We start from the raw sequence: 22,531 nt of genomic DNA, 5'->3' as shown, positions 1-22,531 counted from the left end.
CCAATCAGCCTTCTCCCAATTATCAGCAAAGTCATGGAATCCATCATTGCTTCGGATATGAAATCTTTCCTCTTCTCCAATGGCTTGATCTCTGATCATCAATTTGGTTTCAGACCTGGTCACTCTACTCTGGACATGCTGCTTCTGCTTTCTCAACAATGGATGGAGGTCCACAATGCCAAACAGGAAATTAGAGCTGTCTCCCTTGACATATAACGTGCCTTCGATACGGTCTGGAACCCCGCTCTGCTCATCAAACTCTCCTCCTTTGGTATCCATGGAAATCTCCACGCATGGCCGACGGACTTCCTCTCCAGTCGTAGTCAATGTGTGGCCCTGAATGGGTTTCTCTAATCTCCTCTTCCTGTTCAGGCGAGAGTTCCCCAAGGCAGTGTTCTGGGCCCTGTGCTTTTTCTCGTCTTCATCAATGATCTATCTGACTCTCTTGAAAATCCACTCTATCTCTTTGCTGATGACTCTACTCTCTGTCTCTACATTCCTCATCCCTCAGATCGGCAGTCTGCAGCCTCCTCACTCTCTGCAGACCTGGACAAAATCACAGACTGGTCAAACAAGTGGAACATGTCTTTCAATCCTGACAAATCTCACACTCTTACGATGTCTCTCCGAAAAGACCGACTGGCCAACCCTCCCATCCACTTTCTGAATAATCCTCTCCAAGAAGTTCTGTCACTCAAGCTTTTGGGTCTCACTATCTGCCATGATCTTTCCTGGGAAAACCACATTTCAAATCTGGCCTCCAAAGCCAGTCGCCGACTGGGCATCCTCCGTCGTGAGAAGTCCTTCCTTGGCACTCCTGAGCTCCTCACCACATACAAGGCTTTCATCCGCAGCTCAATGGAATACTGCTCTCCCCTCTGGGCTGGTGCTCCTGCCTCACACCTAGCTCGTCTTCACGCTGTTGAAACCAAAGCGTTCAGAATCATTGGAATCTCCTGTGATGAAGCTACCTCCGAGGGCCTTTCACTTACTCAGCGCAGGCAGGTTGGTGGTCTTTCTGTCTTCTGCCGACTCCTCTCCAGTCTTGCTCCCCCAGCTCTCTCTGTGCTCTGTCCCCCAAATATTCCTACAGGTCGCACAAGATCTGACAGTAACCCTCTTATGGTTAAATTGCCAAAATCAAGACTCTTTGCTCACATTCACTCCTTCAATCCCCTTTTCTTCCGCCTCTGGAACAAACTCCCTCACTCTCTTCAATCCCACTCCTCCCTCCAGGTCTTTAAAACAGCTGTTCACCACCTTCTCTTATCTTCCCCCATCCAAAACCTTGATCTTTTTTACCCCTGCTAATTTCACCCCAAATCCACTTTTTTGAAATACCAACTTCTTTCCTGGAAGTCCTTGGTGTCCTTGTGTTTTATACTTCTCCCACTCCCCCCCCCCCCCTTCCCACGCCTCCTCCCCCCAAGCCCTCTCCCTCCCACACATCTCCCGATGTCCCTGCTCTCAAATGTTGTGTTTGTGTGCTTCCCTTTCTCTCCCCATCCTTGTCTACCGCTCCCTCTTTTTATATATTTTGTTTGTCTGTTTGATTTGTTCGTGTGATAAATGTTAGCTATTTCACGAGCCTCGATTCTATATACAAAAAAGTCCAACGGGGCCTAATAAAGGTAAACAATAATTTTATTTTGTTTCCAGACTCCATTAATACAACACTGTGTTTACATAACACGCTATGTGCACTTCACTATGCCACCCATGCCTATTTCCCTAAATGATGGCACGCCATATCATATTCCATTACAGTATACCATATTCTCGCACTGCATCTCACTATAATTCACCAAATGTCTGTCCGTCTGTCTGTCTGTCCGTCCGTCTGTTCCAAGGTACCGCAAAAACAGCTGAACCGATCACAACGAAATTTTGGGTGGGTAATCCTGGGACCCCCTGGAATAAAATAGGCTGTTTGTTTTTCCAATTTCCAAATTTTCCAATTTTTCCAAACACGATGGAATAATATTTACCGATATGAACAGTGATGTGGCTTTTATTGAAATTCTACAAATACTGTTTCGATTTTGATGATTTGCATGTGATATGATATAACGGATGTTTATATATATCGTTTAAAATAAAAAAGCCTTCCATTTCTGATATTTTACCTTTTCATTTGGGCCTCCCAATTGAAGCCCGTAGGGCGGGTACCGTTGCTTGTCGTATTAAGTGAGTCCGTTGTATTTGTCTGCTCATGTGCATGTGTTTGTACTTATCTCCTTCCCGTGTATGCCTCCTCCCCACGTTCCTGATTATGGATTTTTCTTCATATCTTTCTGAATGTGAATTCTCTCCATCCCCGCAATCCTCCCCACTTCACCGCTATCCCCCCACTCCAGCCCCCACCAAACGGATCTCAAAAACTAAAGATGAAGGACAACAAAAGGTAATTAATGGTTGTCTGCATCTCTGTTTGTACACTGTCAGCTGCTGTCGCCCCTTTGCCCGTGCTCGGTTGTGACGTCCTGTCTGATTTGTGACAGTGCTCTTGTCATTGGACTTTGGATGCAACGCAGGGGACGGGTGTGCGCAATTATTTTCTGGTGCGTGCACCTCCTTGCACATGGATTAAGTGGTCCTGATAACCACGATGGAGTCCATTTCATTTTTCATGAGGATTTCAGCTGCCCCCTCTCTCATTCATAGATGCTGAGTTTTCTGTCCACTTTTCTTGAGCTTTAAAGATGATGGAGAGGTTTGGAGGACTCCGGAGTGGTTCCATTATTCCCACGGCTCCCATCCTGCCCATATAGCTGCAGTGCGAGTAATGTGTCCTCCAATGGTCATCCTCAGGATGCTCACAGCTAGAAGGCTCTAAGATTGAAGGTCAAGGGACTCCAACTGAGACCCTCGTGCTGGAGATTGCCATTACCTGGCTGTTGCATTATGTAAATGTCCGAGGGTGATTTGTCATCCGCCTACCTAGCGCCCAGATATTGTCAGTGTCTTGATGACAGTCTGAGTGTGTGATGGCTCACCTTGAGAGAGAGGTCATGAATGCTGCTCGGCACAATTAGTAGGGCTGGCAGAATAACCTACAGCTATGCATAGCTGTCTAGCCTGGGTTTGAATCCCGACCTAGCTATAAACTGCCACCCTGGTGTTGCGCATGGATGGTGAGGCCGAGTGTTCTCTAGTCTAGAATTAGTTGGTTTGACCATTGACCCATTACTCGTTATTATTATTTTCAATACTATTGTTGTCATTCCAATATTATTGTGCATACGATGTTGAATGGAAAAGTTAAAGATCCGAGGGTCTTTCCCCAAAGGGTAGGCGAGCTCGTGCCCGGTACCCTGAACAAATTCTTGCTCTACCTTACAGGGGGCACTGCATCAGCGGCACTGTGATTTTTTATATATATATTTTTTGGATACAAGATCGAGGCTCGTGTAAGAGCTAACATCAATCACAAAAAAAAAAACACGGACACACAAAACATACAATAAAGGGAGCGGGAGACAAGATGGGGAGAGAGAGGGAAGCACACAAGTACAACAGTAGAGAACAGGGACATCGGGAGATCTGTGAGAGGGAGAGGGCTTAGAGGGAGGAGGCATGGGAAGGGGGGGGCGGGGGAGGGGGGGGGGAGAGGTATAAAACACATGGACACTGCTAGAACTTCCAGGAAAGAAGTCGGTATTTCAAAAAAGTGGATCTGGGGTGAATTTGCGGGGGTAGAAAAGATCAAGGTTTTGGATGGGGGAAGATAAGAGATGGTGGTGAACAGCTGTTTTAAAGACCTGGAGGGTGACAGTCAGAATTTAAAATTTCTAGGTGATTCTTCCCCATTTAGTGGTAGGACCAAAAACGATATAGTATAGCATGATGTTTCAAAAAGTTGTGATCGACTTATGACAAAACTTTGTGGATGAGTTGGGTACGTAACACAAAGAAGCTGATTTGATTTTGGTTCAGGTCTGAATCCAGATCCGACCTATCAGTGGGCTACAAAAGGTAAACTCTTAAGCCTGGCGGAGGTATTCTGTCTACCAGGTGCCATCCTAGCTGTTTTTATTTATTACCCCTAATGAAGGTATTTTAGTATGACTTGTAAACCCCTTCCCACCGGGAGCGGTGCTATGAGAGAGAGAGAGAGAGAGAGAGAGAGAGAAAGAGAAAGAGAAAGAGAAAGAGAAAGAGAAAGAGAAAGAGAGAGAGAGAGAAAGAGAGAGATAGATAGATAGATAGATAGATATATAGATATATCTATCTATAATTCCAGTAATCTCTGTGTGTCTGTGTGTTTGTTTGTCTGTGACCGCTGTTTCTCGACAACCACGGGTCCGATATACTTGAAACTTGCCAGGTATATTGCTGGGGACCTGAGGATGTGCCTTTTCAAGGTTTCATATTAATCGGAGAAGTAGTTACCGAGCTATGTCCAAAAAACGATTCAACCAATCAGAGAGCAGCGAGCTATCACGTGTGCCGAATGTGGCGAACAGACTCTGCCTCGGACGGCACATTTGAGAGCGTATTCATTTATTTCACGTTGGCAAACTATGTTGGCGTTAAACTATGTTTTAAAACTAATTAAAACTAATTTGCGATTCATCGTAACTGCGATATGCGACCTTCCGGACAGTCAAATGAGGACGTCACTTCCGGACTTACGGATAGTCATAGTGACGACGCACTGATGCTGAACGTGGCGAGCAGACGCTGCCTCGGACGGCACATTTGAGAGCGTATTCATTTATTTGACGTTGCAATCTGTGTTGATTGTTGTAAGGTACGATCGATTGTAGTACACGTTTATAATAACTCTGCCGATACAGGCCCGATTAACTGCAGCGCCATCCGAGCTGCGGCGTCGGGACGATACATTCATTGTACGGTCACATCACGCACTTACGGGCACGCCCATGGGCCCATGGGCACGCCCAGACATTTTTTTATTTTTTTTTGGCAAGGAACGGGCACCCACGTACGGGCACGTCCTAGTATATATAGATAGAGATATAGATAGAGATATAGAGTTGAGGTGTTCCGTTCCTGAAATCCTGGGGTGGGAATATTGTTACGGACACGGCTTAAGATGTTATGATGGGCCGAGCGGAATGGCCGCCGTGTTCGCACAGTTTACCCGATTACCCCCAACTCACCCGATTCCACTCGAACGTTGGCCAAATCGCGCTATGCTAAATCAATGAAGGAAAGGACACAACGACTGGGATAAATGAAACGACGCAAGGGGTACAGTTCTCAAGACCTCCGGAGGAGGATATAATTAGTGGGGGAGAAAAGGGGTAGATTACAAGGCAATGAGGTAAAGACACAGAAGAGATAGGCACTTAGACACAATCTTATCTATCCCAGACAGACCACAGACAAACGGAACAAGACTGACTTACACAGGGATTGATGGCAGGGAAGGACAGGCAGTCGATAGCACAAGGTGCACCTTGGCTCAGGGGCAGAATCAAACACGGTCCGGTCCAGAGATGCGGGGAGGTATTGCAGCGCTCGGAGGTGGCGTCCTTCTCTCTCTCAGCTCAGGGCGCATCTGACGTCACCTCCCTCTTCCTGCGCATGCTCAGCGGGGAGTGACACGCCCTCGGCTCGTTGGCTCCGCCCCAGATGGGATCGGTCCGCCGCTTCTATTGGGTGCAGGGGTTACCGGGCTCCGCCCTTGACGAGGAGCTGACAGCGAGCCCCTACTTGGTAACCCCGTCGAGCACATGCTCGATGGTGGCTCGTTGGAAAGGCATGGTGCCCTCCCAACACCCCCCACCAACCAAGCCGGAGTGAGGACGCACACTCCCCGCGCCGCTGCCGCTGTTGTTGTTGTTGCTGTTGTTGTTGCTGAACCGTGAGGAAGAGCTGCGGGGAGGTATTGGGAGGTCCTAAACTTCCTAACGGTGCCATACAATCACATTCTGGTGCAACGAAGAGTCACAATTAATGGAAACGAGTCCTTAACTGACATAGACTAAGAATAACTAGCAAGATGTCCTATAGTTGTCTACGTGAGATGCGGTGGACATGGATGCGACATTTAATGAGGGAAATAGGGGGAGGTCGGGTCTACAGAGTGTTGTTTACAGAAAATGGGACTAGGGAATGGGGGATTGGGGATAGTTGGGAAGTATGGAGGAAATAGGGGAATATTTACAAGCGGATATGGATGGATGCCAATCTCATATCCGCAACAATATTATATTTTTACCTCTACCACCTTCAACCTCACCGGTACAACCACCAGCTTTCATCTCATTCCGTCCAGCAGTTAAGGAGTGCGTTTAAATCAAACAAACGCAACACACAAACACGTTCAGGTTTCAAAAATTATAGTATGAGTTTTACCATTATAGCCTCGTGTTGGATTATCGGTTAAGGTGGTTGGATTATCGGTTAAGGTGGTTGGATTTTATCGGTTAAGGTGGTTGGATTATCGGTTAAGGTGGTTGGATTATCGGTTAAGGTGGTTGGATTAACGGTTAGGGTGGTTAGCTTAAAATCTTAGGGTCTTGAGTTGGAGCCCTGTATTACTGTTGCATAACACAACGTGGTTTGACTCAGGCTGTCATCCTTCCAAGTCAGCAAAATGAGGGCACTGCATCAGCAGCACAGCTGCACTCCCAGCAATGATGCAACCAGCAGCCACAGGTGGCATATAGAATGATGATGATGATTGTTATTATTAACCTCACCAGAGGAGAGGGTATTGCATTTGGGTCTGCTTGTCTGTTTGTTTGTCTGTTTGTCCGCAAAGAATGTGCTAACGTAGGCCACAAACGCTACCTAGTGGAAGCCAGTAGTACACGTTCTACTTTTTTCAACCGAGTACCTCTATAAAGTATGTACAATTAAAAAGTGAGTACGTCTATAAAGTATGTACAATTTGAATGTGAGTACGTCTATAAAGTATGTACAATTTGAATGTGAGTACGTCTATAAAGTATGTACAATTAAAAAGTGAGTACGTCTATAAAGTATGTACAATTAGAATGTGAGTACGTATATAAAGTATGTACAATTTGAATGTGAGTACGTCTATAAAGTATGTACAATTAAAAAGTGAGTACATCTATAAAGTATGTACAATTATAATGTGAGTACATCTATAAAGTATGTACAATTATAAAAGTGAGTACATCGATAAAGTATGTACATTTAGAATGTGAGTACATCGATAAAGTATGTACAATTTGAATGTGAGTACGTCTATAAAGTATGTACAATTTGAATGTGAGTACGTCTATAAAGTATGTACAATTAGAATGTGAGTACATCTATAAAGTATGTACAATTATAATGTGAGTACATCTATAAAGTATGTACAATTATAATGTGAGTACATCTATAAAGTATGAACAATTATAATGTGAGTACATCTATAAAGTATGTACAATTATAATGTGAGTACATCTATAAAGTATGAACAATTATAATGTGAGTACATCTATAAAGTATGTACAATTATAATGTGAGTACATCTATAAAGTATGAACAATTATAATGTGAGTACATCTATAAAGTATGTACAATTATAATGTGAGTACATCTATAAAGTATGTACAATTATGATGTGAGTACATCTATAAAGTATGAACAATTATAATGTGAGTACATCTATATAGTATGAACAATTATAATGTGAGTACATCTATAAAGTATGTACAATTATAATGTGAGTACATCTATAAAGTATGTACAATTATAATGTGAGTATATTATAAAGTATACAACAACAACAGGCATTACTCCGCTGCCCGTCTACTCACCCATTCCCGGACCCGTGACCACATCACCCTCGTCCTTTACAAGCTTCACTGGCTCCCCATCCCCCAGAGACTCCAGTACAAAATCCTCCTCTTGACCTACAAAGCCCTCCATAACCTGGCCCCATCCTACCTGACCTGACCTCCTCTCCAGACACACTCCCACCCACAACATCCGCTCTGCTGGTACCAACCGCCTGACCCCCCCCCCCCCCATCCGGACCAAATTCAGATCCTGGGGGGACAGGGCCTTCTCCATCGCTGCTCCCACCCTCTGGAACTCACTACCTCACGCCATCAGAGACTCCTCCTCACTCACCACATTCAAAACATCACTCAAGACCCACCTGTTCAACACTGCATTCAACATTTAACCCACAGCATTTAACCCCTGACTATCTCTTCTCCTTCTCCTTCCTTTTGCTTTGATTATTTACCTATTGATTTTTGTCTTTTTGCACTTGTTTTTTGTACTCTGTCAAAGCGCGTTTGGGCTTCTTGAAAAGCGCTATATAAAATAAATGTATTATTATTATTTATTATTATTATTATTATTATTATTATTATTATTATTTTCCCTGCAAGAGCGGGGGTTAGCCTTGCGGTCCCCATTACAATCTTCTCCATTTTGCCCTATTTTCTCCATCTCCCCTTGTTAACCCCCTTGCCCGCATTTCTTCTTCGACCATCTTTAGCCAAGTCTTTCTCGGTCTTCCCCGTACTCCACTTCTTTCTACATTCATTTCCATCACTCTTCTCAACATTATAAATTACTAGGACGTGCCCGTACGTGGGTGCCTGTTCCTTGCCAAAAAAAAAAAAAAAAAGGTCTGGGCGTGCCCATGGGCCCATGGGCGTGCCCGTAAGTGCGTGATGTGACCGTACAATGAATGTATCGTCCCGACGCCGCAGCTCGGATGGCGCTGCAGTTAATCGGGCCTGTATCGGCAGAGTTATTATAAACGTGTACTACAATCGATCGTACCTTACAACAATCAACACAGATTGCAACGTCAAATAAATGAATACGCTCTCAAATGTGCCGTCCGAGGCAGCGTCTGCTCGCCACGTTCAGCATCAGTGCGTCGTCACTATGACTATCCGTAAGTCCGGAAGTGACGTCCTCATTTGACTGTCCGGAAGGTCGCATATCGCAGTTACGATGAATCGCAAATTAGTTTTAATTAGTTTTAAAACATAGTTTAACGCCAACATAGTTTGCCAACGTGAAATAAATGAATACGCTCTCAAATGTGCCGTCCGAGGCACAGTCTGTTCGCCACGTTCGGCACACGTGATAGCTCGCTGCTCTCTGATTGGTTGAATCGTTTTTTGGACATAGCTCGGTAACTACTTCTCCGATTAATATGAAACCTTGAAAAGGCACATCCTCAGGTCCCCAGCAATATACCTGGCAAGTTTCAAGTATATCGGACCTGTGGTTGTCGAGAAACAGCGGTCACAGACAAACAAACACACAGACACACAGAGATTACTGGAATTATAGATAGACTAGGACGTGCCCGTACGTGGGTGCCCGTTCGGAAAAACATTCCAAACCGCGTGGCAGTAACGACCACAGAACCCCCCCCTCTATTTACATGAAATGGTTTGGTCCATTCGCAAAGCCAAAGCGAACGACCACAGAACCCCCCCCCCCCCCCTCTATTTACATGAATGGTTTGGTCCATTCGCAAAGCCAAAGCGAACGGCGAACGGCTAAATCGCCATAGCTCGGTAACTACTTCTCCGATTAATATGAAACCTTGAAAAGGCACATCCTCGGGTCCCCAGCAATATACCTGGCAAGTTTCAAGTATATCGGACCCGTGGTTGTCGAGAAACAGCGGTCACAGACAAACACACACACACACACACACACACACACACACACACAGAGAGATTACTGGAATTATAGATAGATGTACAATTATAAAAGTGAGTACATCTATAAAGTATGCAAAATTTGAATGTGAGTACGTCTATAAAGTATGTACAATTAGAATGTGCGTACATCTATAAAGTATGTACAATTATAATGTTGGTACATCTATAATGAATGTACGGTAAAATGAGAATGCGAGTACATCTATAAAATACGTACTATATAACAACACAAAACAAGTCCAGGTGAAGGTATGCAATTTTTGATTTCAGGTTTTACTTATATTTCTTATTTCAATGTTATTGTGTATACCTACAAAAGTGATGTTGATTGGAAATTGAGATGAAAATGTAAACTTGTGCATTGCAGGCCCAATTTGGATCAAAAGCGTGGAACCATTTTGCTATCTTTGATCTGCATCCCTTACTGAACGGCCTCCTTCTGAGTGAGTCACTCTGATCAAAAAGTGAGGCCACGACACAGACAGCAGAGAGGACTTGCTCACCAGCTCTCGTAAGTAAATTCACCTCTGGAAGTTCATGTGGGTTAGATTCTGGATTCTCTCCATTAGGACAGTGGCTCTCATTTTAAAAGTCCTACAAACGAGATACAATAACTCAAGACAGGCCTAGAAGAATGCATTTGTGTGTGTGTGTGTTGCTCATTTTTGTTTGATATACAACATCATGCCCCCTGGGTCAATTGCAGCAAAATTTGCTGTATCACATTATTGTAACACGTGATAGGTCAACGTCACAACAACAAAAAATTCAATTTTTAATCAAATTAATGTGAAAACAACCAAAAAATACTAGAATGACACTCGGTAGAGTAGAGAGCATGCCTCTGCCAGGCTGAACAGTTTACATTTTGTATCCCACTGAGAGGCCGGATCTGGATTCAGACTTGAACCAACATCGAATTGGCTTGTTCTTGTCACCGAACCAACTCATCCACCTAGTTTTGTCATAAATTGTCCACAACTTTTTGAAATACATGCTATATAAACTTCTTTTTTTTTATATACAGGCCTCAGTTAAAAATGTAAAAACCCTCATATCTGGATCCGGATTCGAATCTTCACAAAACTGCATCGATTCGTCCTTGTCACATCTCCAACCTCTTCACCAAGTTTGGACCGAATCCGTCCACAACTTTTTGAGATATCCTGTTCACAAACAGACAGACAGACAAACAGACAAGAAAGACGTTGTGCAGAGCACAATACTTGCAGAATCAACCCCTCGCCCACCCCTCCCCCCCCCCCACCCAAAAAGTTGCCATGGATACAGCGAATGGTCCATTTCATAAAGATTAAACATGATGATTTCAATCATGGCTCAGGTCAATCGGATGAAAATGGATTGTTTTCAGATGAAAATTGCTGTCTTTATAAGTTTGACCTCTAGTTGACCTTTGACCTTTTGACCTCAAAAATAGTTGGTTTCCCAATTCAGTGAGGGACTGTGCAATTGCTGTTTACATTTCAAGCCAATAGGATGGAAATTGATGATTTCACAGATGAAATTTGATGATTTTAGAAGTTTGACCTTGTGGTTGACCTTTGACCTTTTGACCTCAAAAATAGTTGCTTTATCAATTCAATGATGCACTATGCCATTGCTGTTTAATTATCAAGATAATAGGATGAAATTTACAATTTTTCTCATTAAAATTGATGATTTTAGAAGTTTGACCTTTAGGTTGACCTTTGACCTTTTGACCTCAAAAATAGTTGCTTTCTCAATTCAATGATGCACTATGCCATTACTGTTTAGTTTTTCAAGATAATAAGATGAAATTTACGATTTTTCTGAAGAAAATTGATGATTTTAGAAGATTGACTTTGAGTTGACCTTGACCTTTTGGCAACGTATTAATATCAGGGATTGTTCAATATTTTGTTTATAATCAGGGGTGTTCATTTTATTCTTGCAGACCACATACACTGATAAATTGAAAAATAAAAGAATATGTTGCCATTTATTGGACTATTTGTGAATTCTGTTTATCATTCCGAGAACTTTTCGAACAACCCCCACTCACCGTTTTTGGCAATTTTGGAAGGAACAATTCCATTTTAGAGAGCTAATCGTGATGGATTTTCATATTTTCATTGTTTATACACCTCGTTGAGTGTTCCAAGCATATCTGACGGCCCGACGAGGTAAGATCGATGGAGATGAAATGACAGGTAATTATGCTTCCATGCAGTACCTGCTTGTCCTGCATTTTGAATGGCGTTGGATGAGAATCTGTATGCATGACCAACGTTTTCGGTATGCATCACTGTGTACGAGGTCTCAGTGTCTGTGTGTACGTGCTGTGTGCGAGGTCTCAGTGTCTGTGTGTACGCGCATCATGTACGAGGTCTCACTGTCTGTGTGCACGTGCTGTGTGCGAGGTCTCAGTGTCTGTGTACGTGCTGTGTGTCTGGTCTCAGTGTCTGTGTGTACGTGCTGTGTGCGAGGTCTCAGTGTCTGTGTGTACGCACATTGTGTACAAGGTCACACTGTCTGGGTGTATGTGCACCGTGTACGAGGTATGTGTCTGTGTGTACGCACATTTTTTACACGGTCTCAGTGTCTGTGTGTACGCGCACCATGTACGAGGTGTCAGTGTCTGTGTGTACTCACATTGTGTACGTGGTCTCAATGTCTGCTAACCTATAATGTGGATGTAAAAATAAATGAATATGTAACCTGCCTGTCAGGATAGCCAAAGAGGTACGCACACCCTCCTCTAAGCTATCTAGAATGATGGGTTCGAATCCTGACTCAGCTATAAACTGTCATCCTGGTGCTTCGCAGACAGGGCGATGCCTCAATGTAAGACAACTGCTTTGTTGTCAGGCCATTGGCTGTATGGCGTGCTCTCGTGAGATCTCGCCCGATCCCGTTCGAGGCGGAATGGCATATGGTAATTCACAAAACACGGACCCAAACACGAACATGGAGCAGGAATAGCATCACATTACATCTCCTCTCTTACAGAGTGAAAATCAAATCAAAGATTATGTTTGTCCGAACGTTTCACAACATGGCCTTTAGATTAGTAATAGTATTAGTGGAACTGTTCATCAGACTAAACAGTGGGAGGTAAAGGAGAAACCTAGGTGACTCGTGTTTTTGTCGGATCTCCCCAGGAACCCATTTGCTCGTGTCTGGCAGTGGTTCCATGTGGACCTGCTGACCCTGAACTAAAGATGGGCCGCTCTCGCACTAGGTGACTCGTGTTTTTGTCGGATCTCCCCAGGAACCCATTTGCTCGTGTCTGGCAGTGGTTCCATGTGGACCTGCTGACCCTGAACTAAAGATGGCCGCTCTCGCACTACCTGATCATGATAGAACTTCTGCTTGGTCTTCTCCATGTCAAAATGTCGTTTAACATCACGAAAGCTATAGGATTTTGGTACAAGTAAGCTACGCTTTGCAGACAGCTTGTTACGTGGTCTTCTTGCCATCAACAACTGTGCAGGGGACAAGTTTAGTCCTTCTAGGGGAGTGGTGTGATAGTCTAACAAAGCCAGATGTTTGTCCTCCGCTTGCACAATTCTTATTGCAGTCTGCACTTGTCTTTCAGTATCACCGTTAACACGAGCAAATCGAGGGCTGCAGGTAGTTTGGTTAATGCAGTAATCAAAACAGAACAATTTGAACTCTCTGACACGAACAAGGACGCATTGTCGCTCTGAGGACCCTCAGGTATACCATGTCTACTAAAAATGGATTTTAGAGCATCAATCGTTGTGTGGCTTCTTATATCATTGAGCTCGTATACCTCCACAAATGTCGAATCAATAATCAACAACTAAAATGTGCATTTTGACTCAAACTCGAATAGGTCTATGGCTACCTGGTTGAAAGGTAAATCTGGAATCTGTGTTTGTATGAGCGGATCCGGAGGAAGCTTTTGTGGTAATTCGCACATGTAGTGCAGTTTTTTTTTAACCGCATCTTCGATCTGCTGGTGCATTGCTGGCCAATACAGCACTTCCCGAGCCCGCTCTGTGCACTTTACAATGCGAGAGCTGTGTTGATGGAGAGCATGTGCTGACGGAGACTAGGTGGCACTACTATCAGGACACCTTTATAGATAATTCCATCAGACACCTAACTCACTCTTTGAGTCCCAGACTCCCAGTACGGTCTCAATAGAATGGGCACTTCCCTCTGAGAGCTGCGCCATCCAGTGTGGACCATGTCCAACAGGTGTCACAGCTCTAGTTGGGTCTGCTCCTGCAGCCGGGCATACGTCTATTGATGGAGATGAAGTCTAACATGGAGACCTGCTCCAGATTGACTTCTTGTCCCAACAACTTGTGGGTCAGATAAGCACGAGACAGTGTATCCACGAGTTTCATGTCGTTGCCTCTTTTATACACGACTTCAAGATCATACCACTACAGAAGTAACAACATCCTCTGCAAATGCATAGGAGCAGACCGAAGTGGTTTCTTAAAAATCTCTTGAAGTGGCTTGTGGTCCGTGAATACAGTCACTGTCTTGCCAAATATGTCACAGTGAAATTGCATACATGCGTGGAGGATTGCAAGCAATTATTTTTCAGTCTGTGCATACCGTGGTTCCACCTCTGAGAGGGATCGCAAAGTGTATGCAACAGGCCTCTCATCCTGTATTAAGATGCCATGGAGACCGCTTTGACTTGCAGCCGCATGGATATCTACTGGTGTATTCACGTCGTAGTGCCTCAATACTGGCTGTTGACAGCAGAGGTCCAATCGTTTATGGAAAGTTTGGTCCTGTGCAGGTTGCCAGTCAATGACACTATCAGCTCTGAGTAAAGCTCAAAGTGGTGCATTGACTTCACTCAGTTGGGGAATAAATTTAGCCAGATAAGCAACAAATCCAAGGAAATGCTGCATGTCCTCTTTATTCCATGGAATTCGTATATCACAGGGGGGGCTTCAATTATTGAGGGGTCCGCCTTGAGTCTGTCTGCAGTAAGTAGATGCCCGACATGCTGAACCTCCTTTTGGCGAACTTTGCATTTTTGCATTTTCAATTTGAGATAGGAGAATGTAGCCCTCTCCATGACTTACTTTAAAAAGCTGTCGTGATGAGCTCGATCTCTTCCTGCAATCAGGATATCGTCCATATTCGCTGTGACTCCAACAAAGCCATCCAACATCTGATCCATGATACACTGAAATATTTCTGGGACACACTTCAATCCAAACGATAACCTTAGCCAAAAAAATGACCTATAGGTGTATCGAAGGTCATCGGTTATGACGACTCCTCATCCAGGAGAATCTGTAGAAACTCACTCTTGCATCCAATACCGAGAATAACTTCGCTTCTGGTATGTTGGAGACCACTTCTTCAACCATCTTCATGGGATAGTGTTCACGTTTAATGGCTTTGTTGAGGTCTTTAGGAACCAAACATATTGTCGTGTCACCAGTGATTAAGATCACGGGCAGCAGATAGCCGAACAGTTTGCTTTAACTCCGAGGCGAATAGGCTGAAAATTGGCGGTACTGTTTTTGGCGCTTGGGACGGGACCAAAGTTCTTACCTTTATGGACGGCCACCACACGGGATTATTCTTCGAACCCACAAACACAGAAACGAGACAAGGGAAATCAACAATACAACAAATGAAATGCAACAAATAATGGTTTAATGAAAATAAATGCAATACGATAAAAATGAATGGTGAGGTTAAACTCATATCCTAACGTGACACGTCTCCACTCAGACATGAAAACAGACAGGGGAATGATTAAATAAAATAAAAAGAAAATCTCCCCCCTTTTATTTGCCGGCACTCAGCTCTGGTCTTGACGAAGTCGTTGAATAACGTCGGCAGTCCGATGTGGCCCGCAGCCGCCCACGTGGGAAACGCACAAGATGGCGTGAAGTTCCTCCTCACTGCGCCATGAATGTGAGGCAATTTGTGCGGCCGGTCCTGCCTCGCTCCCCACTCCCTCCAAAATGCAACGCGGCTCCAGCTCCAACGCAAAACACCACAGTTCACCAATACCCCTTCCTTCATGATGAGGGAGTTCCTAAAGTTCTGCAGAGTTCTCCTCATGAGCCATCGAAGAGACCAAGGACAAAGCGTGACCGCCCGATCCAACCGCCAGCACCAGAGAGAGCGAGAGAGAGAGAGAGAGAGAAAGAGAGATTCTTCTTCCTCCTCTCCACGATCACACACGAGCCAGAAACAGCCAAGCCAGGAACAAAAAGGCTTCCGCTCGCCACAAAGCCAAATCGCACCAGCACGAATAAAGGAAAAATGGCGTCTTCCTTGTCCGTGCCAAGAGACTGAGAGAGCGACAGATTCTTTTTCTCCTCGCTCAAACCCTCGTTCTGACGTCACACCAATGCCACGCTGACCAATCGCCAAGTTCTGCCGAATCATTCCATGGTCGGGCTAGGTGAATGACGTAGCTTGGGGCATTGTCTGCCGACCACGATAGTTTCCACGCCCCTCTTCCCACTCTGGGGGTGTGGCCTTGTTCGTCGGTTGGTGGGGCGGGGTTAATTGTCCGATCGGGAATGTTCAGCACTGTCTGCGGCGGTGGTGGTAGGTTAATGGACGGTGGTGATTGCATGGCTAGCAGAGTAAATATAAAAACATAGGGAAAAATCACAGGGGGAAGCACACACTGGGGAAATTATCTTTAAACCAGACATAATTAGCATGTCTTCACCCCCTGTGTGAAGAAGACACAAACAACCTTAAGCTCACAGTTTCCCTGCTTATGTGCATTGAAATGTCTTCTATGCATCCACAGTCCATGCTAATGTACACGGTTCTACCTCCTCTATGGTATGTCATCCCTACCCCCACAAACGTAACAATATTCTCACCTTACCATTGAAAACTTCAGCTACCATTGAACTGACCCACTTGGTAGGCTCCTCCACTGGAGTTATGAAACCTTGATCTACCATACTGTTCAGTTCCTCGATGATTCTAGGCATCAGCTATGCGTGTTGTCTGCATGCAGCATGTACACCACCATTGGCTGCTGGGTCTATGTTGATTCAGTAGACCTCAGGTAGGGTACTTGATGTACCAATGATATCGGGAAAGTCTCGAAGCTCTGGGGGAACTGATTCGCCATCTGCTGACTGGACCACCACTAGGGAACTCAGCAGAGCAATTAGGCCAAGGTTCTCAGCAGTCTCCCCAGATATCACGTTCTCCTGATTCAGGTTGAATTGCTCGAATGAAGCTACTACGGACCTCCCCTTTAATTCCAGGGAAAGATCTGTTGAAGCAACCAGCTGAATGATATGGTTAGAGTAAGTTATCAGAGTTATATTTGAGCTGCGAAGTTCAATGTTCATCGGTAGTCATTGAAAATACCTGAGAGTGAGTACATTGCACCTTGCACCTGTATCAGTATGGAAGGTAATGTTCGCAATGCCATGGACTCAGACAGTCTGGACCATTTGTCACTTGCCAGAGTACCGATTTTGTCAACTTTGTGTATCTAAAGAACCTCTGAATATTTTCCTTGTTGTTCCTTGTTTACTCCAGCATCTATTAGGTGCGTTTTTCCCAGTCGCAGATGCTATGGCACACCATCATGCAGTGGTTCGGCCGTTTGAAATAGGAACAGGTGGAGCCCACTGCAAGACATTTCCCTTGGTTCCACAAATGCCGCACTTCCTTACCACAGGTACAGCATGCTTTGAATTTCTGCGGCTGCGACGATGAGGGACGAGGCTTGGGATGCGATTTCCTCTGAGCTCGAATTTATGACACTCCAGGCTGGAAGTTATCTTCATCCCACACAGTGCAAATTTGCTTGCGAGACAACTCAAGCTGTCGTCCAATCTCCAGAGGTTCTCAGCCGAGTTCCTACTCGGCTTTGTTAGTTACAGTCTCTCATCTTGGTCCAGTAACCTTTCCTGCACCTTGAGTTCAGCAATGATCAGCCAGCAATGAACACATCTATTAGAATGTCCTCGGGATCGGCATACTCGCAATCCATGAGAACAATCCTCAGGTCCTTGACGAAGTTATGAAAAGTCTCCTCAATCACTCGTTTCCGTTGACTGAGCTGGTACCGGGCAATCCGCCTGTTCCTACTCGGACGTACATACCTTTCAAAATGATTGAGCACCCTGTTGGGATTATCTTTCTCTGTTTCCTCCCATGTGAATGCCTTGTAAACGTCGCGCCCATGAGCACCAATCCAAGTGCCCAACCATCTGACTTTTGCTTTGGGGTTAGCTCAGATAGCGGGCCTGCGAACACGAACTGAACACGGTTATGAAACCGAGTGAATTCTCCAAATAAATCCACTCCATCCCAATCGATAGGTGGGTATTCAAAGTTCGGAAACGCCATCGCATTTGTGAAGTTTCTTGTTGTTCGGAAAAGGTTCATTTTTCTATCCAAGATGGCTGCCAAACCACATGACCTATGACGTCATCATTCGCAAGCTATATGCAGCAATGGAGTCAGATGACATTTCTAAAGTTTCGCATCGATAGGGTAAGTGGTTTCTGTGATATAATTATTTAATATTTTCCTTCAATCCAATATGGCTGTCACACCATGTGAACAATGACGTTTTCGTGATCAACTTTTAATCGCCATGCCTAGACGATGACACACGTAAAGTTTCGAGTCGAAAAAGCCGAGATACAAATATGACATAACAGGTGAGAAGGTCCAAATCATCTTTTTATTTATTTTAACTGCTTTATTTACTTTTGCCCAATATTGATGAAGGCTCGTGGAAAGATCAATACTATCAAATAACGACTCAAAGAAGTCGTTATATAGCGACTCGATGACAATCGACGAAAGATCCTTTGAAGCAGAAACACTGTGAAGAAACATCTGAAGCAACCTCTGAAAACGATGAAATGACAATGAGAAATAAATCATTGGATGTTCCTTGCTGTAAGCAGGTAGCCAGCCATGCAGCAGCAGCTACCATCATTTTATTATCCATCTCAGGTTAAAACCATCGGGTCATCCTAGTCCAGCTAGCTCACTTCAAAGGGATCGGGGGAAGGGGTGGGGGTGGCGATGCACCATGGAGTATGCTCTCATTTGTAGGAGGCTGTCACCATCTACAATCGTGGGTGTTTCTTTTTTACAGGTAGCTAGCCGAACATCCGAGAGATACATACACACCGTCTCTAAGCTGCATATACTGTATTGGGTTCGAATCCATGAACAAATTCCACTTGCCTGCTCGAACTTACCCAGTAGGCACACAGACATTGGATCCACGTTGAATGAACGTCAAGATTGGACGTGGACCCGAGGTTGAAAACGAGTTGGATTTGCAAATTGGATCAACGTCATTTTTCCAATGTTGAATAAACGTCGTAACAATCTTAACAACGTCGAAACAACGTCGAATAAACGTTGATACAATGTCACACTTTCAACGTCGATGTCGGGTCGAACAACCAACATTGAAACAATGTCATTTATTCGATTAAAAAATCAAGCCAAGTTGCCAACGGTGAAACAACGTTGAATGACCGTCGGGTTTTGGTCTCAGGTTGGGTTTTGGTTGTCCGACTTCGCGACCTCATTCCAACCGTTATTCGACGTTGAAACAACGTCGTGTGCCCGCTGGGTACAGAGGGGCACTGCACCAGCGGCACAGCCGGCTCCCAGCAATGAAGCAACCAACAGGCTGCCGCGAAATGTTATAATCACAAATGTCAGGTCTTTTGCAGGAGCACCACCTTTTGGATGGTCAAGTGGGTTCACAGTCCCTCTTAGTAGATTAAATGAATAAGCAACTAATTGGATGTACACATGTAATGAGATACATTACGTTAAAAATAGATATAGTAATGGGATGTGGACACAAAACAAGTGTAATGGTCCAATTCGACCCTTTCGTCGATGCAATTCCCAATTGTTTCACTTGAATCGGATCTTATGCTCTCTTCATAATGGCAACAACAACAACAACAAGAAACAACTTCGGACTGAGACTTGCATTATATTTGCAGGAGACCGAAAGGGGTTTTCCACATTTTCCCAAACTATTGGATTGTTCATGGGAGATGAACCCAGAAGCTTTGGTGGTGGCCACAGTGCGAATACTGTTGTTTTGTATGCAGCCTGTGCCAAAATCTAATCGGCTTGTTCTTGTCGCCTAATCAACTCATCCACCAAGTTTTGTCCGAATCCGTCCACAACGTTTTGGAACTATCGTGCTTTATATCGTTTTTGGCCCTATCACTCATCAATGGTGAATAAAATCAATCTCTGATCCGGATCCGGATCCCCATCGTCACCAAAATCGAATCATTTCGTCATTGTCACATACCCGACCTCGCTACCAAATTGCATCCGAATCCGTCTGCAACTTTTTGAGATATCCTGTTCACAAACAGATAAACAAACAGACAAACAAGAAAGATGTTGTGCAGAGCACGATACTTGCAAACCCCCTTTATCACCCCAAAAAGTTGCCATGGATACAACAAATTGTCCATTTCATTAAGATTTAAATTGACAATCTTAATCAAAGTGTTTTTTTGTTGTTTTTGTCTACAAGGTCGAGGCTCGTGTAAGAGCTAACATTAATGACAAAAAAAAACAAAAAAAACTGATACGTAATAAAGGAAGCGGGAGAAAAGATGGGGAGAGAGGAGGAAGCACACAAGTACAACAGCAGAGAACAGGGACATCAGGAGATCTGTGGGAAGTAGAGGGCTTGGGGGGAGGAGGCGCGGGAAGGGGGTTGGGGGGGAGGGGGAGAGGTAAAAAAAACACATGGACACTGCTAGAAATAACAGGAAAGAATTCGGTATTTCAGAAAAGTGGATCTGGGGTGAATTAAAGGGGGGTAGAAAAGATCAAGGTTTTGGATGGGGAAAGATAAGAGATGGTGGTGAACAGCTGTTTCAAAGACCTGGAGGGAGGAGTGGGATTGAAGAGAGTGAGGGGGTTTGTTCCAGAGGCGGGAGAAAAGGGGAATGAAAGAGTGAAGGTGAATAGAGAGTCTTGATTTTGGCAGTTTCACCAAAGAGGTTTGCAGGAAGATCTTGTGAGACCTGTAGGAATAGGGGGGGGGGGGGGGGGGAGGGCTAGGCCAGAGAGGAGTCGGTAGAAGACAGAACGACCACCAACCTGCCTGCGGTGAGTGAGTGAAAGACCCTCACAGTTTGCTTCATCGCTGGAGATTCCAATGATTCTGAAAGCTTTGGTTTCAACAGCATGAAGCCGAGCGAGGTTGGGTCAATTGCATTCAAATTGATTACTTTTCAGATGCTAATTGGTAATTTTAGAAGTTTGACGTTGAGTTGACCTTTGATCTTTTGACCTCAAATATGGTTGGCTTCCCAATTCAGTGACCCAATTTTCAAATCCTGTTCAACTTTCAGGTCAATCAGATGAAAAATGGTGATTTTAGAAATTTGACCTCAAGTAGACATTTGACCTATGACCTCATAATCAGGTAGATGTCACAGTCTGTGATCGACGTCAGGCCTAGCGGCAACCTCGCTCTTCCACAAGTCCTAGCAGTGCCTCTGGCATGTGGAGGTCCGAATGAAGCTGGAATCCTACACAAAGCATTCAATGTGTCGCCCGGAGATCCTCCCGCTGAGCGAGCGCGGGTTGAGGCTCGACAGAAGCATCACGAATTACGATGACCTTTTTAAGACCCTTTTTCAATTCGGGCCACGCTGAGACGACTTGTACCACCCAGAGGCGCTGCTGAGCCATTGATTGGTGTCTAAATAAAGGCTCCGTGGACAAGCAAGAGAAACAAGCTAACCACGAACGACTTACCCGTCTTCGTGAAAGAAGCGTCCCTGTCATTCGGCCGTGTCGATGGATGGAAGAGAGGTCAGGGGGGACGTACGTATCACATCCTTTACAAGCTGGACGCGAGCATTCAACATCTATCAAAGGCTTCGTTACAGTAGTGAGAATTGTGGAAGTTTATGCTACCGAAGGTTATTAATTAATTAATTATTCATTTGAACGTCGGTGGTCACCGGCTGCGTCATGGAGATCTCGCCACTGTGCTGCTGATGCAGTGCCCCCTCGAGGTCACGGTAGCAATTTGTGATTGGTTCATTCCATAAACAATGTTAACCTAATAGAGGCCAATTATACACTGGTCAACAAAAATTTTAAAGTTTTATGGTTCTGGTATATTTTGAGGTGATTATAACCAACATGAACCTGTAGATTTCGACTATGATATCCGAGTTTCACGAGTACATCCAGTTTTTGAGAACCAGTATACCATAGGAATATCAGCCACAGCCGAAATTCGTCTTGTACTCACCAATCAGGACTTTGTAACGAGACTATCTGAGCTGGAAAGCGTTGCTTGGGATAGCTTTGTGGTTCTTACTAACAACTACCTTGGAAATATTCGAGCACCAAATGATGAAGAGCTTGTGGACAAGATGTTGAAGAGTTACCGGGTGCTCGGTGCTCGAATGTCGCTCAAGATACATTTCTTCCATTCTCATCTGGACTTCTTTCCACAAAATCTTGGCGATGTCAGCGATGAACATGGAGAAAGTTTCACCAGGAAATTGCCATCATGGAGACTCGATATCAAGGCCGATTCAATCGAAACGGATCTTCGACAAACTTTCAGAGATTCATCAGTAAGTGCCTGGGAGTGTTTTAGGCAAAAAAAAAAAAAAAACATTTTGGAAAAAAAAAAGTTTTTTTTTTTGGAGTTAAAAATAATAAAATCGCTCGATAGTGCCTAAGCCTTTTTAAATTAGTGACAGTTATATACAAGTACACATTCGCATAAATAAATACAAAACAATCACCAGACATTTGAATACAAATAAATCAAACAATTCCGGAAGTGTACGAAGTTGGTAGTATGGCTTCTTCTTCTTCCTGATCTGCATCACACTTAACTCAGAAACGTGATGAATGCCACATTCACCCACCAGCAT

General features: G+C 44.3%; 1 protein-coding gene across 2 annotated transcripts in view; it reads left to right on the top strand.

The window, feature by feature from the left end:
* Positions 1-22,531, top strand: part of LOC137424551 (tetraspanin-4) — a 430,033-nt gene that overhangs the window by 84,852 nt on the left and 322,650 nt on the right. For both annotated transcript variants that reach the window (XM_068112126.2, XM_068112134.2), the window contains exon 2: positions 10,000-10,143. The gene's annotated coding sequence lies outside the window, so the exon portion shown is untranslated. The remainder of the gene's footprint in view (positions 1-9,999; positions 10,144-22,531) is intronic.

This window comes from Myxine glutinosa, chromosome 1 (assembly GCF_964187855.1).
Source record: "Myxine glutinosa chromosome 1, kmMyxGlut1.1, whole genome shotgun sequence".
Lineage (NCBI taxonomy): Eukaryota > Metazoa > Chordata > Myxini > Myxiniformes > Myxinidae > Myxine > Myxine glutinosa.
This window is presented reverse-complemented; position numbering and strand designations above follow the sequence as displayed.